Raw genomic sequence first — 19,157 nt, forward strand, 5'->3', positions numbered from 1 at the left:
AGAGCAGTCTAAAGTTCACAGCAAAATTGAGGGGAAGGTATGGAAATGTCCCCCTGCCCCAGTACGTGCATGGTCTTCTCCCTCCCCGGAGTGGGACATTCGTTACACGTGATGAATGCCCCCTGACACACCATCATCACCCATAAGTCCACACTGTACCTTAGGTTTTACCCTTGGTGTTGTGTAGTCTATGGGTTTGGACAAATGTATAATGACACGTGGACATCATTATGGTATCATGTGGAACAACTTTCCTGTCCTAAAAATCTTCCTCCTAATCCCTCCCCTAACCTCTAACCCCTGGTAACCACCCATTTTTTGACTGTCATAGTTTTGGTTTTTCCAGACTGTCATATAGGTAGAATCCTGCCGTATGTAACCTTTTCTGACTGGCTTCTTCCACTCAGTATTATGTATGTCAGCCTCCTTCGTGTTTCCTCATAGCTTTGTAGTACATTTCTTTTTAGCATTGAATGTATGTATGTATGTATGTAAATATGTATTTGCCTGGATGGACCAGGACCTCAGTCTTTTTTATTTTAAGGCATTCACCTGATTGGACGAGACCGGTCAAATCTGCTTTCCTCCAGGTCAGCTGATTGAACTGTTCCTCTCGCCTGCAAAGCATCTTCACAGCAGGGTCCACGCTGATGTTTGACTAACTCTCTGGCTGCTGGGGCCTAGCCAAGCTGACCTATACAATTAGCCATCTCTTGTCCACCGCTTGTCCACTTGACACCCATGCACGTTCCTTAAACCGCACACAGTCTCCAAATAAAGACAAGAACAAGGTCATAGCTCCCCCCAGAACGACACAACTATCCTGCACACAACTGAAAACACACTAACCCTTTCTCCAGAAGAGGATGCAGAGTCCTTAGGTGACATTTACCCTTCTCCTTCTGTAATATTCTGTAACTTAAATACTACGGTGTAAAATTAACAATATTTTAAAAAAATTAACAATATTTAAATACTACGCTATAAAGTCAATACATTTTACGTTAACTAATAAGCTGATAAGGGAGAAGAACACAAAGATTTGATATCTCTGTATCTCTATAAATATATATGTATTTATAACATAACAATTAACAAATGTGTCTGTAGCTATCATGTGCTCATAGCTGGGATTTAGAAGTCTCGTTTTCCAGGACCCATTTTGCATTCCCTTCGCCTTCAGCAAGCACCTCAACTGGTCATGGTTCTTTACCTGATCAGTGACCCAAACCATCATTCCTCAAGGATCTGGGCCTTTAGAAGTGCTGCCAGGGCTGGGTGCTGTAGTTTTCTATCCACCTTAATCACAATGCATGGTGGTTCTGAGAGACTCCATGGGGTCCTCTACACTCCACACATACATTCCCTGCCTTCATTGTGGGACAGGAGTCCAATTTCCCTTTGGTAACCAGGAGTAATCACTCCATTCAGCACAGAACTCCCTTCTTTGCCTGTCGATCGAGAGGCATGAGGAGCCTGGGTGGCTGGGTGGCTATCTTAACTTCCAGGTTAGTGGAGTCATTGTTGCAATCAAAACATCGCCCCTTCCATGATGGAAGCTGGCCGATGTAATCAACCAGGTAGTTGGTGGATCACCATGAGGAATGATACCCTACCAGGGACTTGGTGTTGGTCTCTGCTGCTGGAAGATTGGACTCTCAGCGGTGGCTGCAGCCAGTGAATGAAAGCCCTTGTTACTGAACCTGTGCACAACGTCCATCCCTGCCACCCAGGCCACTTTATTCATGGACCCTTTAGGCAATGATGGGACTGGCTCAGGGGAAAGAGACTGACCAGTATCCACAGAGTCATCCTATCCACTTGATTATTAAAATGAAAACCCTCCTTTGCTGTGGTCAGCCTTTGGTGAGCATTCACATAGGATATAAATATTCTAACATTTTTTACCCCTTCAGAGTGGTCTGTCCACATACCTCTTCTCCAGACCAATTTTCACCATTTTTCCAATCATAACCTTCCAAGTCAAGCCACAGACCTCACATGGCCACAGACTATGAAGCAGTATCTAATTGTATGTCAGGACGCTTCTCCTTCCAAGCAAAATGAACAACCAGGTGCACAGCTCCAAGTCTTGCCCCCGAGAGGATTTCACTTCACCACCGCCCTTCATAGATGTCGCAGAAAGGGGCTGCAGTATGGCAGCCGTCCACTGTTGGGGAGTGGATACCCATCACACAGAACTATTGTAAATAGGCCCAAGTTTTCTGTGCCTCCAGGTGATCACATGAAACTCTCCATGAGGCCATCCGTGCAGGCTGGGGTAGAGAAGTCAGTACAGCAGGAGTGGAGACCCAGGGAAGTTGATGCTGCAGTTTGACTCCATAGGCAGTCTTCTGGCAGAGTCTTTCTGGATGGTGGTTGGTCTTTTTCAATGAAGTCCTTCAACTGCTTTGATGAGGCCCACCTGTATTGTGGCAGGTAATCTGCATTACTCAAAGTCTACTGATTTAAATGTTAATCTTATCTTGTAAAATGCTGGGAGGGAGGGAAGGACAGAAAAAAAAAATAAGAAAATGCCTTCATGGAAACATCTAGAATAATGTTTAGCCAAATATCTGGGTACCAAGGCCTAGCCAAGTTGACATGAAATTAACCATCATAACATTCTTTTCTAACAGAAAAAAAAGCCTGTCCTCCCACCCTTCACACTCCCTCCTTCCCCCCTTCATTCTTTCTCTCCTTATTTTTCTTTCTATAAGCATTTCCTGAGAGCCCGCTAGATTCCTGATCCTATAGGCCTACTGATGATGTTGAGCTGTCTCCTTGGTAACCATCTCTAGCCCAGAATAGAATACAAAGTGCCTTCTGAAGCAGACTATCTTCTTTAAGGGGATCATATATCCCTTTCCAAATTTAAACCCTAACTTACAAGAACACTATCTCTTTTAAACAGAAAAATAGCCGTTTTACAAAGATTAGTGATGGATGCTGATGTGGACACTAATTTAGATGCTACTGATTTCAAATTTGTCATCATTTGGTCAGAGATCAGCTCAGAGATTACTTTTGTATTACAAGGTTTGTCATGGAAATGAATGGTTTAAAAATATTTCAAAGGAAAATATTACACCTGCTTTAGAAAATAAACTACTTTCAAGCCTTTAGGTGGTGGAAGATGTAATTAATGAAACATGTAAGTTACACTACATGTAAAAAATACATTTATTAGAGCAGGTCCAGAGATGTCCTATATGTCAAAACAAACTGGAAAAACTTTGTAAGTCTACTTTAAATGATCTTAACACTCACAAATTGATTTATCGTGGGAGTTGCTTTTCTGGAAATGGTGTTGCTTCCCAAACCAGTACGGGAGGAGACTGGCGCCCAGCCCCTGTGGAGTTGTGTGTCCAGCATCACACATCGCCATGCTGCAGACCTCATGTCTATTCTTTCCAAACCCCCAGAATGAGCACAAACCTCCCATCAGTGTGTCCCATCCCAGGCTGCAAGAGCCCTGATGACACCGTTCACAGCGTCAGACGTTTCCCACCAGTCCCAATTGTCTGCTGATCTTCACTCTAGTCTCCTCAAATATCCTCATGATGGTAGCTCCAGGTATGTAAAACTGACATTTAAAATCCCTGGTGATACTCTTCTCTTGCAACTGGGTTCAGACTTATCACACATACACTTCTCCTGGTCATTAATGGTTCAAAAACTTTTTAAAATTTATTTAATTAATTTTTTAATTAAAAAAAATTAAAGTAGGCTCCATGCCCAGTGCAGAGCCCAATGCAGGACTTGAACTCACAACCCTGAGATCAAGACCTGAGCTAAGATCAAGAATTGGATGTTTAACCAACTGAGCCACCCAGGCACTGCAATGGTCCAAAGCTTTTAGCCAGAACACAAAATAAATGTTGAGAAGAGAGTCCATCCCAAATGAACCACACATTACAAAACTCATTTAAGTAACACAGCAGAGGGGGAGAGTTTAATTTGTTTAAATGCTTATGGTTAGGTAGTTCTTTTGTACTTTTCTGAGTTTCAAAAGGTGCAGTTATGGTGGTCGTTAGGAAAAGTCTGCTAGACTTCTGGAAGAACTTTCACCTACCAGAGCATGACAAGATCGTGAACAGGACTATCAAAGAAGATAGGAGGAGATTTCAATCTTAAAACACCTATATTCATTTGCCTTTTTTTTTTTAACCTCCATGCATGGCCAGGGGACACATATGCACCAATCTGGACTGGACTGTAGGCTCCTTGAGGACAGGAATCCAACATTCCTTAAAATACTGAATATCTGAACATTTCTTCTTTCTTCTTTCTTTCCTCCTTCCATTTCTTCTGAAGAGTTGGCTCCCTTCCATTTAGTGTTCAGTCCAATGTACCTTCAAGTCTGCAGAATTATATGGATAATTTGTTACTATACCATGAATCATAGTATTTCCTATTGATCAATGTGGTTAGTCTTTCTCCTTTATAATCTTGTTGAAAACTTGCTTTCCTTGATTTAATTAAAACTATTCAGAGGAGGAAGAGTCTGACTATATCAGGAGTCAGGTTAAGAAATGGGGAAAGCCTTCACTTGGACATAGACTGTGTGTGTGTGTGTGTGTGTGCGCACATGTGCACACACACATGCATGCATGCATGCTCTGGTCATACAAAAAGCATATTTGTGTTAAATATTCTTCAGTTAACTATAATTATTTACATATTTTATATAATCCACCCACCAAATGACCAAGAAACACTCATGCTCTTCAAATGCAGAAACAAAGCACTTGCATATTCCATAAGCAAGTGTTGGATACAGGTGGCTAATCTGTCTAATCTGTCTAATTAACTGTCTGGTCCAGTGCCAGAGAGAGAAGTTTAGCATAAACCAGGCTCACTTGGTTCACTGTAGGCAGGATTTAGGAGTGCGGTGGTGACATTTTTGGCAGGCATATTTCCACCAACTCTATCTTGCCCATGGCCGACATCATTGATCAACCATAGCTTTCCTTCCTGCTGAGCACAGTGTGAGCTCAGAAACTTTCTAAATGTAACACTCTTAGGAAGGTACTTTCAAATGACAGGAATTGGCATACAAGATAAGACCTACCTGTTGACAAAATGCAGCATCCATTCTTGATAAAAATCCTCAATGAAGTAAGGACAGATGGAATGTAACTCAACATCATAAAGGCCATGTATGAAAGACCCACAGCTAATACCATCCTCAATGGGGGAAAACTGAAGGCCTTTCCTCTATGTTCAGGAAAAAGACAAGGATGTCCACTCTCACCATTCTATTTAACATAGCACTGGAAGTCTTAGCCTCAGCATTCAGACAACAAAAGGAAATAAAAGGCATCTAAATCGACAAGGAAGAAGTCAGATTTTCACTGTTTGAGATGACATAATATTCTGTGTAGAAAACCTGAAAGACTCCACCAAAAAATTGCTAGAATTAATACATGAATTTAGCAGTCACAGGATAGAATATCAATGTGCAGAAACCTGTTGCATTTCTATATAGCAATAATGAAGCAGGAGAAAAAGAAATCAATCAAGCCCACTTATAATCACACCAAAATCAAGAAGATACCTAGGAATAAACCTAACTAATGAGGTAAAGTATTTATACTCTGGGAACTATAGAACACTTATGATAGAACTATAGAAAGAAATTGAAGAGGACACAAAGAAATGGAAAAGCATTCCATGCTCATGGATTGGAAGAACAAACATTAAAATGTCTATGCTACCCAAAGCAATCTACATATTTAATGCATGCTCCATCAAAATACCACCAGCATTTTTTACAGAGCTTGAACAATTCTAAAATTTGTATGGAACCACAAAAGATCCTGAATAGCCAAAGCAATCCTGAAAAAGGAGTGCTGGTGCATAGGGGTACATGTACTCCAGTGTTTATAGCAGTGCTTTCAACAATAGCCAAATTATGGGAAGAGCCTAAATGTCCATCAGCTGATGATTGGATAAAGAAGATGTGGTTTATATATACAATGGAATACTACATGGCAATGAGAAAGAGTGGAATCTGGCCTTTTGCAGCAATGTGGATGGAAAAGATATGGAGAAAGCAGAACCATCCTGCACTGTTGGTGGGAATCCAAACTGGCACAGCTACTCTGGAGAACAGTATGGAGATTCTTCAAAAAAGTAAAAAATACAACTATCCTGTAACCCAGAAATTGCATTAGTAGGCATTTACCCAAAGGATACAAAAATACAGATTCGAAGGTACATGCAACTCCATATTTATAGCAGCACTATCAACAATAACCAAACTATGGAGAAAGCCCAGATGTCCATCAACTGATGAATGGATAAAGAAGATGTGTATATATATATACAATGGAATATTACTCAGCCATCAAAAAGAATGAAATCTTGCCATTTGCAATGATGTGGATAGAGCTAGAATGTAGTATACTAAGCAAAATGAGTCAATCAGAGAAAGACAAATACCATATAATATCACTCATATGTGGAATTTAAGAAATGAAACAGGTGAACATATGGGAAGGGAGGGTAAAGAGGAGAGAGAAAAACAAACCATGAGAGACTCTTAATGATGGCGAACAAGCACTGGGTTCACAGAGGGAGGTGGGTGGAAGATGGACTAGATGGGTGATGGGCACTAAGGAGGGCAGTTGTTGTGATGAGCACTGGGTGTTGTATGTAAGCGATGAATCACTGAATTCTACTTCTAAAACCAATTTTGCCCTGTATGTTGTTAGCCAACTAAAATTTAAGTTAAAAAAAAAAGATTAAAAAGACCTACTTAACATCTCTGGTATGCAAAGTAGAGTTTAGAGTCCAAGCCGGCGGTTAAAAGATAAGAGGCCCCTGTAGTCCACAATAAAATCTCCTTATGGCCACCTGAAGACAGTTGTAAGAAGTCCCGAACAGTAGGGGTAACGGAGATATATTTGTCATGAGGCAGGCAAAGAATGAGTGGCAGTAAAACCACATAAAAGCCATTAAGTCTTTGTTGAACAATTACAAAGAATATAAATATCTGAGCTTTTAGGAATTTTCTTCCCATTTCGGTGTTCTAAATATTTTACCATTCGTTTCTATTTTCTGAATGCCTTGCTATACTTTAAATTACAGAATTTTAAAATAATGGATTATTCTCCTCTGAATAGAGGAACGTCTTCTCCATCTTCTCCATTACTAAGCTATTGATGTCTTGTGAGTAAGTTGTACAAATCTGTTTATACACCAATTTGTTCCCTGCCTATGTAACCAACCCTTCTAGGCGTAGTGTTTACCACTATTGCTTGGTTTTGTTTGGGTGTTGTTTTTTAATTACAAAGGACATCTAAATGAATATTGGCCCCACTACTCTGAAGTTCATTTACTGCTTATTGACTTTTCAGTGTTATGAGCAAAACAACATTTATTTTCCTATCAACTTAGCTATTCATATATTGTGACTCACCGTAGGTCTCCTTTCCTAGAGTATATTGCTTCCACCTTTGTTTTGCTTGTCAGGCTTTTTGTTCACTTATTTTTAAACAAAGAATCCATTCTACAAAGAACATGGAATATAGTATTAGCTGCCATTCGTATCCATTTTAAAGGAAACAATGCCGTTTTTGCAGCAATAACTCAGCTGCCCAGAGGTCATTTTTTTCAATAGTGTCAGCCATCGAGACCACAGCTCCAAGGAAAAGGCCCCTGAGAAGCTAAAATAAACACCGTAGAGCTCACTCAGCTCATACATTTTATTTCCATCCTCTTACTCTGTCATTCAGCAACTGTCTTTTCCCATGTCGGACATGATCTTTATAAACTTGGTGACTTAGTTTCTTAGCCCACAGAAGATTAGAAAAAACTAATTGGATGGAGATGGAGAGGCCTCTAGAAAGCGACATGATGGCTGATAACAAAAAAGACAGAAAAAGAACCAGACTCAAGGATGCAAAAATTGTAGCAAGTGGAGACCATTTGGTATTTGGTTGGGGGATCCTACACCTAGCAGTGATCTCCGTTGCCCTGGAAATCATGTCCTTATGTCTTTGACTCATCACGTTTATTTCATGTTCAATATTTTCCATTTTAGGAGAGGTGGATATATAATATACTTTGGGAGACTCCTGGATAATGGAAGTAATACAGTAAAACGAGAATAGGACAGGCTTTGAAATCAAACAGATTTTTTGCTTCCTGCAGTTTAATTGCAGTCTATACCCGGAGTGGGAAAACAGGGTGCCTGCACTGGGCTCTGTGTTTAAATTGGGGAAAAAGAGTATAGGAAGCATTTCACCTCATTCATCTATACTGAATTTTGTTTAAAAAAATTTTTTTTAATTTCAAGATAGACTTTTTTTAGAGCAGGTTAAGGTTTACAGCAACAATGAGGGGAGGGTACAGAGATGTCCCGCGTACTTCCTGCCCCCACACATACATGGCATCTTCCATTATCAACATCCCCCAGCAGAGTGGTCCATTTGTTAGAGATGATAAACCTACATTGACACATTATCATCACCCAGCGTCCATACTTCACATTAGCGTTGGTTCTATGGGTTTGGACAAATGTATAAAGACATATGCCCATCACCGTGGTATCACACAGAGAAGTTTCACTGTCCTAAAATTCTTCTGTGCTGGGCCTATTCATCCTTTGTCTGACCCCCCCCACCACCCTTGGAAACCATTGATCTTTTGACTATTCCCATTGTTTTGCCTTTTCCAGAATGTCACATAGTACGCAGTGTTTTCAGACTGGTTTCTTTCATGTAGTCACATGCATGTACGCTTCTTCTATGTCTTTTCGTGCCTCCATAGTCCATTTCTTTTTAATGCTGAGTATTATCCATTGGCTGAATGCACCACAGCTTATTTTTCCACTCACCTATGAAAGATATCTTGGATACTTCCAAGTCTTGGCAATTATAAATAAAGCTGCCATAAACATCCGTGGGCAGGTTGTTGTGTAGATATAAGTTCTCTACCCCTTGGAATAAATATCAAGGAGCACAATTGTTGGATCATATGCATATTAAGTTTTGTAAGAAGCTGCCAAACTGTCTTGCAAAGTGACTCTACCATTTTGCATTCCCACCAGCAATGAATGAGAGACAATTCCTGTGGTTGCACATCCTCGTTAGCATTTGGTGTTGTCAGTGTTCCAGATTTTGTCCCCTCTATTAGGTGTGTAGTGGTATCTCATTACTTTAATTTGCATTTCCCAGATAACATATGATGTGGAGCCAGTTTGGGAAATTTTTAAGTGAATTGTAAATATAGTCCTTCTCTTTACTTCAAATCACATAAAGTTTTTCACCAGACTTAAGGATTTCTATTCACTCATTCATTCATTCATTCATTCATTCCCTCACTTAGCTTTGAATAAATACAGTGTGCCTGCTACATAACAGGCACTGTGCTAATCGCTGGGGATAAAACAGTAAAGTAATTGTGGTTGTTAAAAAAATAATAATACCAAGAATATTTCCTATTTAACCACCACCAAAATCCCAGAAAATATGGAAGCTCCCCCATACAGCACTTGACATATGTCAGATTTGAGTTGACATTAAATTGGATCAATATTAAGTGGTGACGGAGGGACTCGAGATCAATGTTGAGGGTAATTTCCCCCTAAATATAGAGAATCAGTTGAACTAAGGAAGATATGAGAGGAGAGGCCTTAGTCTTGAGTTGGCAATCAGCAGACAGAAGACTTCTCTTCCCCTCCGCTGTCAGGCATTGGGGTGGCCTCAGCCCCTGCAAAGACCTCACAGATGGGTTTAGGTCAACAGAAGAAAAGACCTTTCTTACTACAAGGGGATGATGCCCTGGTTTTGACAAGGGGTATCTTGTTACCAACCTGTTAGAGAAGGTCTTCACATGAGGCTTTCTTCTACCTTATCTTTTCTTTTTTAATCTTTATTTTTGAGACAGTGACAGAGAGAGACAGAGTGTGAATAGGGGAGGAACAGAGAGAGGAGACACAAAATCTGAAGCAGGTTCCAGGCTCTGAGCTGTCAGCATAGAGCCCAATGCGGGGCTTAAACCCATGAACCAAGAGATCATGATCTGAGCTGAAATCGGACGCTCATCAGCTGAGCCACCCAGGTGCCCCAATCATATCTTAAAAATATGTTGAAGAAATATTCATGATTTATATATGCATCAGGGACTTTATCTCATATTATGTTTCAGAGATGGATTTATATGTTGTAGTTACTAGAGAAGATGACTTTATTCATTAAATGGTATTTACTACTTTAAAAACTCAATAAAATGCCAACGAAAAGGTACTTTAATTTGGGGCAAAAAAAAAAAAAAAGGGGTCAAAGGTACATGGCATTCCAAGTGGCCTGTCCCAGCTCTGCCCATGCATAGAGAAAACAAAAGTTAGTCTCACATTATCTGAGAATTTATTTTCTTCTCTTTATTGATTTTGGCCTCGGCAAGTCTTGGAATTATGGTCTCAAAGACCCTGGAGATTCTCAAGCAATCACCTGCTTCATTTTACTGATCAGGAAATTGAAGTTCAAAAAGGTTAAGTGATGCTTATGGTCGTCTATTGTATTGGTAGCAGAGAATTTACTGGACACAGACACCGAGGGAAAGGCGCACAGCTGTTGTTTTCTTCTTAGAAAAGTCTCTCAGGCAGCCAAGCATCTGGAACATGATATTTGGAATATCTTCAATGGCCACCATGAGTTTCATAAACAAGTCAGAGGTACTTTCGTAAAAGGAATTATTGATCGGTTATTGCCACATCATTTTATCTGCAGTGCCTAGGTTAGCTCTTTTCTGCTACATTTGATAGCAGTTGACATCAGTTTCAATTTTTGCCTCTTTTACTTTGCTCTAAGTGCGCCAACACAAAACATCCAGGGCTGTTCCTTTGAATTTCTCAGCTTCCTTCTGTACCACTTTGCTTTAACAGCAGGGCACACACTTGCTGTTTATCTAATAAAATTGTATATTCGTGTGTGAATGGGAGTGCGTGTGCACGCGTGCATGTGTGTGTGTAAAAGCCAGCGGTCTAGGGGATTTTACTACCCAGTTTAACAACTCAGTAAATGGGATTTTACATTACAAGCTTTTTTCCCTTCTATATGACGAAGAAAGGATTGGTCTTTTAATTTAAAGTCTTCTCTTCAAAAGAAGGTTGCATCAACTACAATAAATTCTGGATAAAAATGTTTCTGCTAATTAATTTTTCACTGAGCCGACCAGTCTGCCAACCAAGCTGCTTCTTTACTTGAATTCAAATTGATAGTGAAATATTTTAAAGCAAGAGATTTGTGGTTTCTTTTCCTTTTTAAGTTTTTTTATTATTCTTTAAAATCCAATACTGCAAAATGTAATTATTTTTTTCAACAAATATTTGTCGTGACACTAGGTACTGTTTTAAGAGCAGAAGGTAAATAAAAATGCACGGAACCAGGCATGGAAAACCTAGATTCCAGTGGACTATATTACCACGAAGAAAGCTCTTTAACCTCATTGGGCCCATGTTTATAAAGCAATAGGATTGGCCTAGAAGATCTATAGTGCATCTTCCAGGCTGTGATGTCATGTGTCTGATACTTGACTTGGCCAAGAGGTATAGGAGTCTTATCTAGTCCCAAGGCATCAAATGGCATCTACGTGTGAATGGTTTCCAGATTTTTATCTGTAGCCTAATCTGTCTCTAGAATTCTGGATGCATGTGCCAAAGTAGTTATTTGCTCTCCCCATTTGGATATGAGTAGGCATCTCTAATTTACCATGGCCAAGGCAGAATTCCCAATCCACCCCGCTGACCTCCAAATGAGCTTTCCCTTAGTGCTCCCAAATCTGGGGAATGGTTTTACTGTCTACAAATTGCTCAGGTCAGAAGTCTAGGAGTTAGCTCTAGTTCTCTCTCCTTCTCCACCAACATCCAGCTATTGGCAAATCCCACTGACTCTACCTTCAAAAACTATCCGGAGTCTCTCCACTCCCCTTGCCCTCATCCAAGTCCCCCGTCCCCACCGTAGTCCTCTCCAAGACCATTGCAATGCCTAGCTTTCTGCACAAAAGCTAGAGTAAGCTTTTAAAAGTACAGATCAGACACTGTTTCTCTCCTGCTTGACACTATTCTGTGGCTTCCTATCACACCTAGGATAAATTGGAACTTCTTACTCTGATTTATGAAGCTCTAAAAGATCTGGCTCCTGTCTCTGTCCACTGCTGCATTTCTTCCCTTTTAACTTCTCTCTTTTCCCTCCAGTAACTGACCTTCTTTCCTTTCCTTTACCATGCCTGTATGGGTCAGAGTTCTCCAGAGACAACCAATAGCGCATTTATATTTATGTTTATACTTGCATTTATATTTATAAAGGAATTTATTATAAGGAATTGGCTCATGGGATTACAGAGGCTGAGAGGTCCTGTGATCTGCTGTCTGTGAGGCAAGGACCCAGGACAGCCCATGGGGTGGGTTCTATCCTAAATCCAAAGACCTAACAACCAGTAATGCTGATGGTGTAAATTCCAGTCTGAGGGCAAGAGAAGACCAATGGTTCAGCTCAAGTAGTCAAAGAGAGTTAATTCTCTCTCACTCCACCTTTTCCTTCCGTTCAGGCCCTCAGTCGATTGAATAAAATGCCCACCCACATTGTGGGGGAGGGGGTGTAATTTGCTTTACTTGGTTTACTGATTCAAATACTAACCTCACCTGGAAACACCCTCCCAGACACACCCAGAAATAGCGTTTAACCAAATATACTGTGACGCAGTCAAGTTAACAGAAAATTAACCTCACACATGCCAACCCCACTCCTCTCTTAGGGGCCTTCTGTGAATTCTCTCATCTGCCTCAAATGCTTTTCCCATAATCTCATGGCTGGTTCCTTCATGTTACTCAGTTATTAGCTTGAGAGTCACCATCCCCCCAAAAATCCTTCCCTAACCATCCAACATAAAGTCGCCAGCCAAGTTACTGTTTCTCTCGTCATTCTAATGATCAGCAGAACACTGAGGTAGCTCTCTTGCTATTTATCTATTTGTTTACTTTGGCTGTCTTTCTCCATAAAATGTAACCATGAGGACAGATATCTTATCTACCTTGACCACCAAAGTATCCCTAGCACCAGAACAGTGCTGGTGTATTAGAATCTCAAATACTTGTTGAATTAGTGTTGAATAAAGGAAATTTCTCAGAACCTTAAGAACCGTAGGTGATATTAACCAGATGATATTGTTTGTCCCCTCAAATGTTGGCTCACAAGTGAGTGTCTTGGTGATTTTGAAAGGAAGTTTCTGCCTTATGGACCCATTATAAATATCTTGAGACTTCTTAAGGATTTATCAAATAGTGGTGGTTATGTAAGGTGATACAGTTGTTATAAGCCCATATGAAGCCCATTGGATTGAAAATCAAGAGGAAAACTAGTCAATAGAAATATGCCCATGGATAATCCAGACAGTGCAAATAGTAGGTAAGGTCCATAAAACAACGATGCTTACTATGTTTAAGAAAATAGAAGAGGGGCGCCTGGGTGGCTCAGTCAATTAAGCGTCCGGCTTCGGCTCAGGTCATGATCTCAAGCCCCATGTCAGGGTTCAAGCCCCGTGGGTTCAAGCCCCGTGTCAGGCTCTGTGCTGACAGCTCAGAGCCTGGAGCCTGCTTCAGATTCTGTGCCTCCCTCTCTCTCTGATCCTCCCCTGCTCACGCTGCCTCTGTCTCTCAAAAATAAATGTATAAAAACATTAAAAAAAAGAAAATAGAAGAAAAGATGATTTTTTTTTTACCAGAGACTTAGAATCTACTAAAAAAAACCCCAATAATATGAGAATTCTAAAATTGAAAAACCTGCTATATAATATTAAGGACCTATTGAATGGGTTTGATAACAGATTAGACACAGAAGAACTCAAGAAAGACAAGTTCAACTGAAGCACAAATAAGAGAACGGGGGAAAAAACAGAATAGAAGATAGAAGATATATGAGACAGAGTGAAAAGTTCTAACAGAAACGTGGAGAGAAACTTGATAATCGGAACTTGGAGAGGAGCTATATTTGAAGAATATTGGCCAAGGATTTTCCAAAACTGATGAAAAACATCAATCTACAGATTCAAGAAGTTTAATTAATTCAAGGAGAATAAATACAAAGAAATCACCCCTAGGAACATCATATTAAACTGATGAAAATGGAAAAAGACAAAAGAAAAAATACTACAACCAGAGTCGTGAAGCTGAAGACAAAGCTGTAAAGGACCTAGACAACCCCAAAACTGGGAGGTTTCTCCTTATATAATCTAAAACACGGTGTGAATTCCTTTTAGTTACAGCTATGGCTATAATATTATAATTTTCAAACAATATTACTGAAAAAATAAATTACATATTATCACACATTTGGTTCATTATTATTGCTTACTACGCAACAGAGTTTTCATTCATTCACTCACTCACTCATGCATTCAACCCTTCTTGTAGATACTTATCTGAGTACTTTTATGTGTCAACCCCTGGGTATCCTCTTGGGATATGGTAGCAAACGAGAGAGGTAGTTTTTGCCTTGCTGGCACTGCACCACATACTTAAAAAAAAAAAAGATCTCTCTTATTACTACCATCTATTCCACAAAAATGCACATTTTACAGATGAAGAAACTTACATGCAGAGATACTAAGTTTCGCATGGTTACAGAGCCTGTGAGTAACAGTTGATGCAAACCCAGACATATCAGGTGTGAAAGTTCATATTCTCTCACCAGAACCATCCTGTCTCTATCGAAAGTCATCACATTTCCCTTCTGTTTTTCCCATTCCCAAGGATCCCTTCAAGTGTGACTGAAATCCTTTGTTCTCGTTGAGATCTTCTTTGACTCAACCACTGACTGTCTTCTCCTAAAGGCCTACGCATTCCTCACCTGAACCACACAAGTTAGCCCCACACTCGGTGCTGCCTTGTTGAAAGGTACTCCAAGTAATTTGGGTAGCCTTCCTCAAAGCCCTGGAGGATGAGGTCTTTTTTTTTTTTTTAAGTTTATTTACTTATTTTGAGAGAGAGAGAGAGCATGTGTGAGCAGGGGGAGGTGCAGGGAGAGAGAGAGAGAGAGAGAGAGAGAGAGAGAGAGAGAATATCCCAAGCAGGCTCCATGCTGTCAGCACAGAGCCTGACTTGGGGCTTGATCTCGTGTACTGTGAGATCATGACTGGAACCAAGATTAAGATTCAGATGCTTAACTGACGGAATCACCAGGCACCTCCTGGAGGATGAGGTCTTAATATTCTCCTAGGTTTTTTTGTACCTAACACAACGTTGATCATTATACGCATCATTATATTTTTACAGCTTAATCAGAATCTAAGTGTCATCCATTTATCCTAACTTCCAGATTAACGTTGAACCAGAAGGCAAGGGAGATAAGCCCACAATGGTCTTTTAAACCTGAGGGCCATGGAGTCCACAATTCCCCCAAAACAGCTCCCGTATTTTATGTCTTTATATATGTATGTGATTGCTTCAAATTCTCAAGGGAGTGTGAGATCCACCAAAGGTTAAAAAAACATTCCGAGGTGTCTCTGGTGGCCACTTATTAGTATCCCACCTCATTTGTCTCCACATCTTCCTTGTTTTAATCTAGAACATCAGAATTTACATTTTACGAGGCATCACAGCTCATCTCCCCCTTGACACCCATCCCGTGACCTGGCAGAGAAGAAGTGCCTGTTTTCCCTCCGGAACAAGAACGACAAAGCGAAGTTTCCATCCTAATCGTTCCGAGGCAATTATGAGCAGTAAGACACGCACCACTACATTTCTGACAGATTTTTACAATCCAGTTTTATTATTCAGCTCTTACTGAAATGCTACTCCCCAGGGAGGAAAAAAAATCTCTGTATGAGTTCTTTAGCACAAACAAACATCTTAAAGGAAATAAGAAGTAAAAATCACATTGACAGAATTTCAAAGGTATAGTCAGGAGAAGGAATGACCAGAAACCCTCTACAGCCACTGAGAAGGAGAAGGATGGCGGACTAAGCGGCTTCTATAAAGTAGGGTGAGCCGAACTGGGAAGCGGGAAGGGAAGGAGGCACAGTGTCCTAAATCCATGAGCTGTAAGAACAAGCCACCGAGAAGAGCAGAGGCTGAGATTTTCCGGTGACGTACATCCCGGTGTGATGGCCCAGCAATCATTTTTAGAGCAACGTTGGAACATATCCACCCAAATAAATGATCTTTCCTATTTTGACATTAACAAAAGCAAACCCCACCATGTGATCTAGCCTATATGACCTCTTGCTAATACAAAATTTAAAGCACATCATGATGTTTCACTCATCTCCCATGAAGTTGATGAACCTTTCATTTAAAACTTTTCCTTGCTGGCACCTGGGAATCCTGTTCTAGAAATTAAGATAATAGACTTTCTAGAGCTAGGGCTTACAAGGGGGTGGGGGGTTGCACGAAATCGGTGCTTCTGGAGGTTTTCACTTCCGCCAAATTCCTATGAAAAGGAAACATTGCCTAAGGGAATGAATTTAGGGCTCTTGTTTGTGTTACTAACTTTGTCTCTAATCCAAGTTCCCATTTGCTTGGCAGAAATTCTGAAGAGGCACACATGGTGATCAATCCCACTTTTCAGATAGCGTGAACCGGGGCACGCGAGGATAAGGAAGGATGCCATTTTCGTAGAGAAGGAAAGTGCTGTGTTTAAGGCCAACCATGGCCTTGGACCCAGCAGAGTATCCAAAGCTTTCTCGTTTGCCGTCTCTGTGTTCTAGTTCAGCCCTGCGGTGGGGCATTCATTCCCCCTTCCAAATCCTATAAAGCGGATCATAGACAGAAATGATTTCTGAAGCCTTTCTTCAAACCTCAGCCCTCCGCACGTGTCCCTCTCCCTTCTGATTTTGTTCAAATATCAAAACTAGCTTTGCTCCAAAGCCATGGTACGTGCCCTGACTGGGTACGTGCCCAAATTCCTAACTGGATTCTTGTGTTGATTCCCTGTCCTGCTAAATTATCCTAGTAGCACAGGCTTTCTAAGGGAAGCTTCTCGAACTCAGCCTGGAGGCCAGGGACCCTTTATCCACCAATGGGGTATCTTTTCTTTTTTTTTTAATGTTTTTATTTATTTATTTAAAAACTTTTAATGTTTATTTATTTCTGAGGGGGGTGGGAGACACAGAATCTGAGGCAGGCTCCAATCTCTGAGCTGTCAGCACAAAGCCTGACACGGGGCTCAAACTCACAAGCTGTGAGATCATGACCGGAGCCAAAGTCAGATGCTTAACCAACTAAGCCACATTGGTGTCCAATGTTTTTATTTATTTTTGAGAGAGAGAGAAAGCAGGGGAGGGGCAGAAATAGAGAGACAGACAAGTTCTGAAGCGGTCTCTGTGCTGTCAGCACAGATGTCAGGGTGTGGGGCTTGAACTCATAAACCATGAGATCCTAACCTGAGCTGAAATCAGGTACTTAATCGACTGAGCCACCCAGGTGACCCACCTAGGGAGCATCTTAGTTCTGACTATGCGTCCTGTGATGGCCCCGCGGCCGTGAATGCCACCACACACCTGTGACTGCGCTGGTGCCTCCTCGGCCACTCCAGGTCCAATTTTAAGTCTTGCTCTGGATTCCAATGCCCCCTCAATCTATCCTGTCCTGCTGTGGCCACGCCGCTGCATCTGGCTGGTTTCTGACGTACGAAATATGCCTTGTTCAAGAGTAGATCCTTCAAACTCCCCTGCCCAAGATCTGGAGTTGTTCTAGACTCCTAGAATCTAAACTTTTTTTTTTTAATGTCTTATTTATTTTTGATACAGAGAGAGAGAGAGAGAGAGAGAGAGAGAGAGAGAGCATGAGAGGGGGAGGGGCACAGAGAGAAGGAGACACAGAACCGGAAGCAGGCTCCAGGCTCTAAGCTAGTTGTCAGCACAGAACCTGACGTGGGGCTCGAACCCACGAATGTGAGATCTGACCTGAGCTGAAGTCGGAGGCTTAACTGACTTCACCCAGCCACCCAGGCACCCCAAGAGGTTTCTAGAATCTGAAGACTGAAGTAGGGTTCGTGCCGCACAGGTGGGGTTAATGGTTTCAGCTGCGGGGGGAGGAGAGCTGGAAGCTCAGGAGGTGAGGGCTGTCTGGGAATAGAAAATAAGCCTCTCCTGAAAACAGGAAGAGAAGGGCAGGAAAAAGCAGTAAAGCCAGTAATAATCCCAGCTTTATCTTCCTCCTCTTACCTTCCTTCTGGTGAGTCCCAGGCCCAGCTGGGGCTCAGACTCACTGCCTGATGTAACGGATGTGGTGGTCCCGGGACTGCACCCAAGGAACACGGCTGTGGAGGTTACCAAAGCCAGTGGCCCAGGGCAGGTGGCATCACTAGGTGATCGTGTTCACCTGCAGAGAAGGATCCAGTCAGATCTTTGGGACTGAGGTCTCAGTATAGCAGCCCCAGCTCGTCCTGTGGGCCTGCAGCCTTTCCAGGCAGGAATGGGCAGGCTGTCCGGTGCGGAGGGTGGGGGTGCCCCACGCAAAGGGAGGCAGACTCCCTCCATCAGGGCCTTGGGTTTCTTGGGCCTGCCCCCACATTTCCATGAAAGGCCACTGAAAAACCTATTTGCAAGAACAGTTTGCCATTTGTGCTGGGGGAGATTAGACTCAGCTTTGAAGAACAGCATCCTCTAAGACCCAAAGGCCTCTTTCGGAAACATTCACTTCACACCAGGCTTGTGCAGGGTTAGCTGTCCCTGAGTGGCGCGGGCAGCAGCCCCCCCGCCTCCACACCAGGGGCTTGGACCGCAGGGATCTGTCAGCAGCCCCCATGCACACCCCACCTCGTCACTAATAACTCTGAGCCCCTTGGCGGCAACACGTTCTCAGATCGATCTTCTTTTAAAAAAATTCATTTATAAAAGCAATATATAGTTATAAAAATTCAAACAAAGAAAAAGGATTTTACTGAAATTGTTAAGGACTTAGGATGGTGCAAGAGATATGCAATTACTCACGCTCGGCTCTTGTGCTACGGAGGAATATAAAGATGTAAGGAAGGACCCAACTCTTAAAGAGCAATTACTTAGCAAACAATATAAGCCAGACGTGTAAGCATGTAAATTACAAGGCAGTATCTGCAGGTTTTGTGAGTTGCAAAAACAATAAACACCTTCGCAATGTTTTCCTGAGTGTGACCTGTGGTGTCACGTGTATTAGGATCACTGAGGGATTT

At 41.6% G+C, this 19,157-nt stretch overlaps 1 long non-coding RNA gene across 2 annotated transcripts; it reads left to right on the forward strand.

Moving 5' to 3' along the window:
* Window positions 1–2,321: 2,321 nt before the first annotated feature.
* On the forward strand, window positions 2,322–16,778 carry LOC115302353. Of its 2 annotated transcripts, XR_003913438.1 has the most exons (5): window positions 2,322–2,439; window positions 3,426–3,576; window positions 14,759–14,902; window positions 15,573–15,726; window positions 16,532–16,778. It is a non-coding gene; the product is annotated as an uncharacterized LOC115302353 (long non-coding RNA). The 2 variants fall into 2 exon arrangements; XR_003913439.1 differs by lacking the exon at window positions 14,759–14,902.
* The last annotated feature ends 2,379 nt before the right edge of the window (window positions 16,779–19,157 follow it).

The sequence above is a fragment of the Suricata suricatta genome, chromosome 9 (genome assembly GCF_006229205.1).
Source record: "Suricata suricatta isolate VVHF042 chromosome 9, meerkat_22Aug2017_6uvM2_HiC, whole genome shotgun sequence".
Classification (NCBI taxonomy): domain Eukaryota; kingdom Metazoa; phylum Chordata; class Mammalia; order Carnivora; family Herpestidae; genus Suricata; species Suricata suricatta.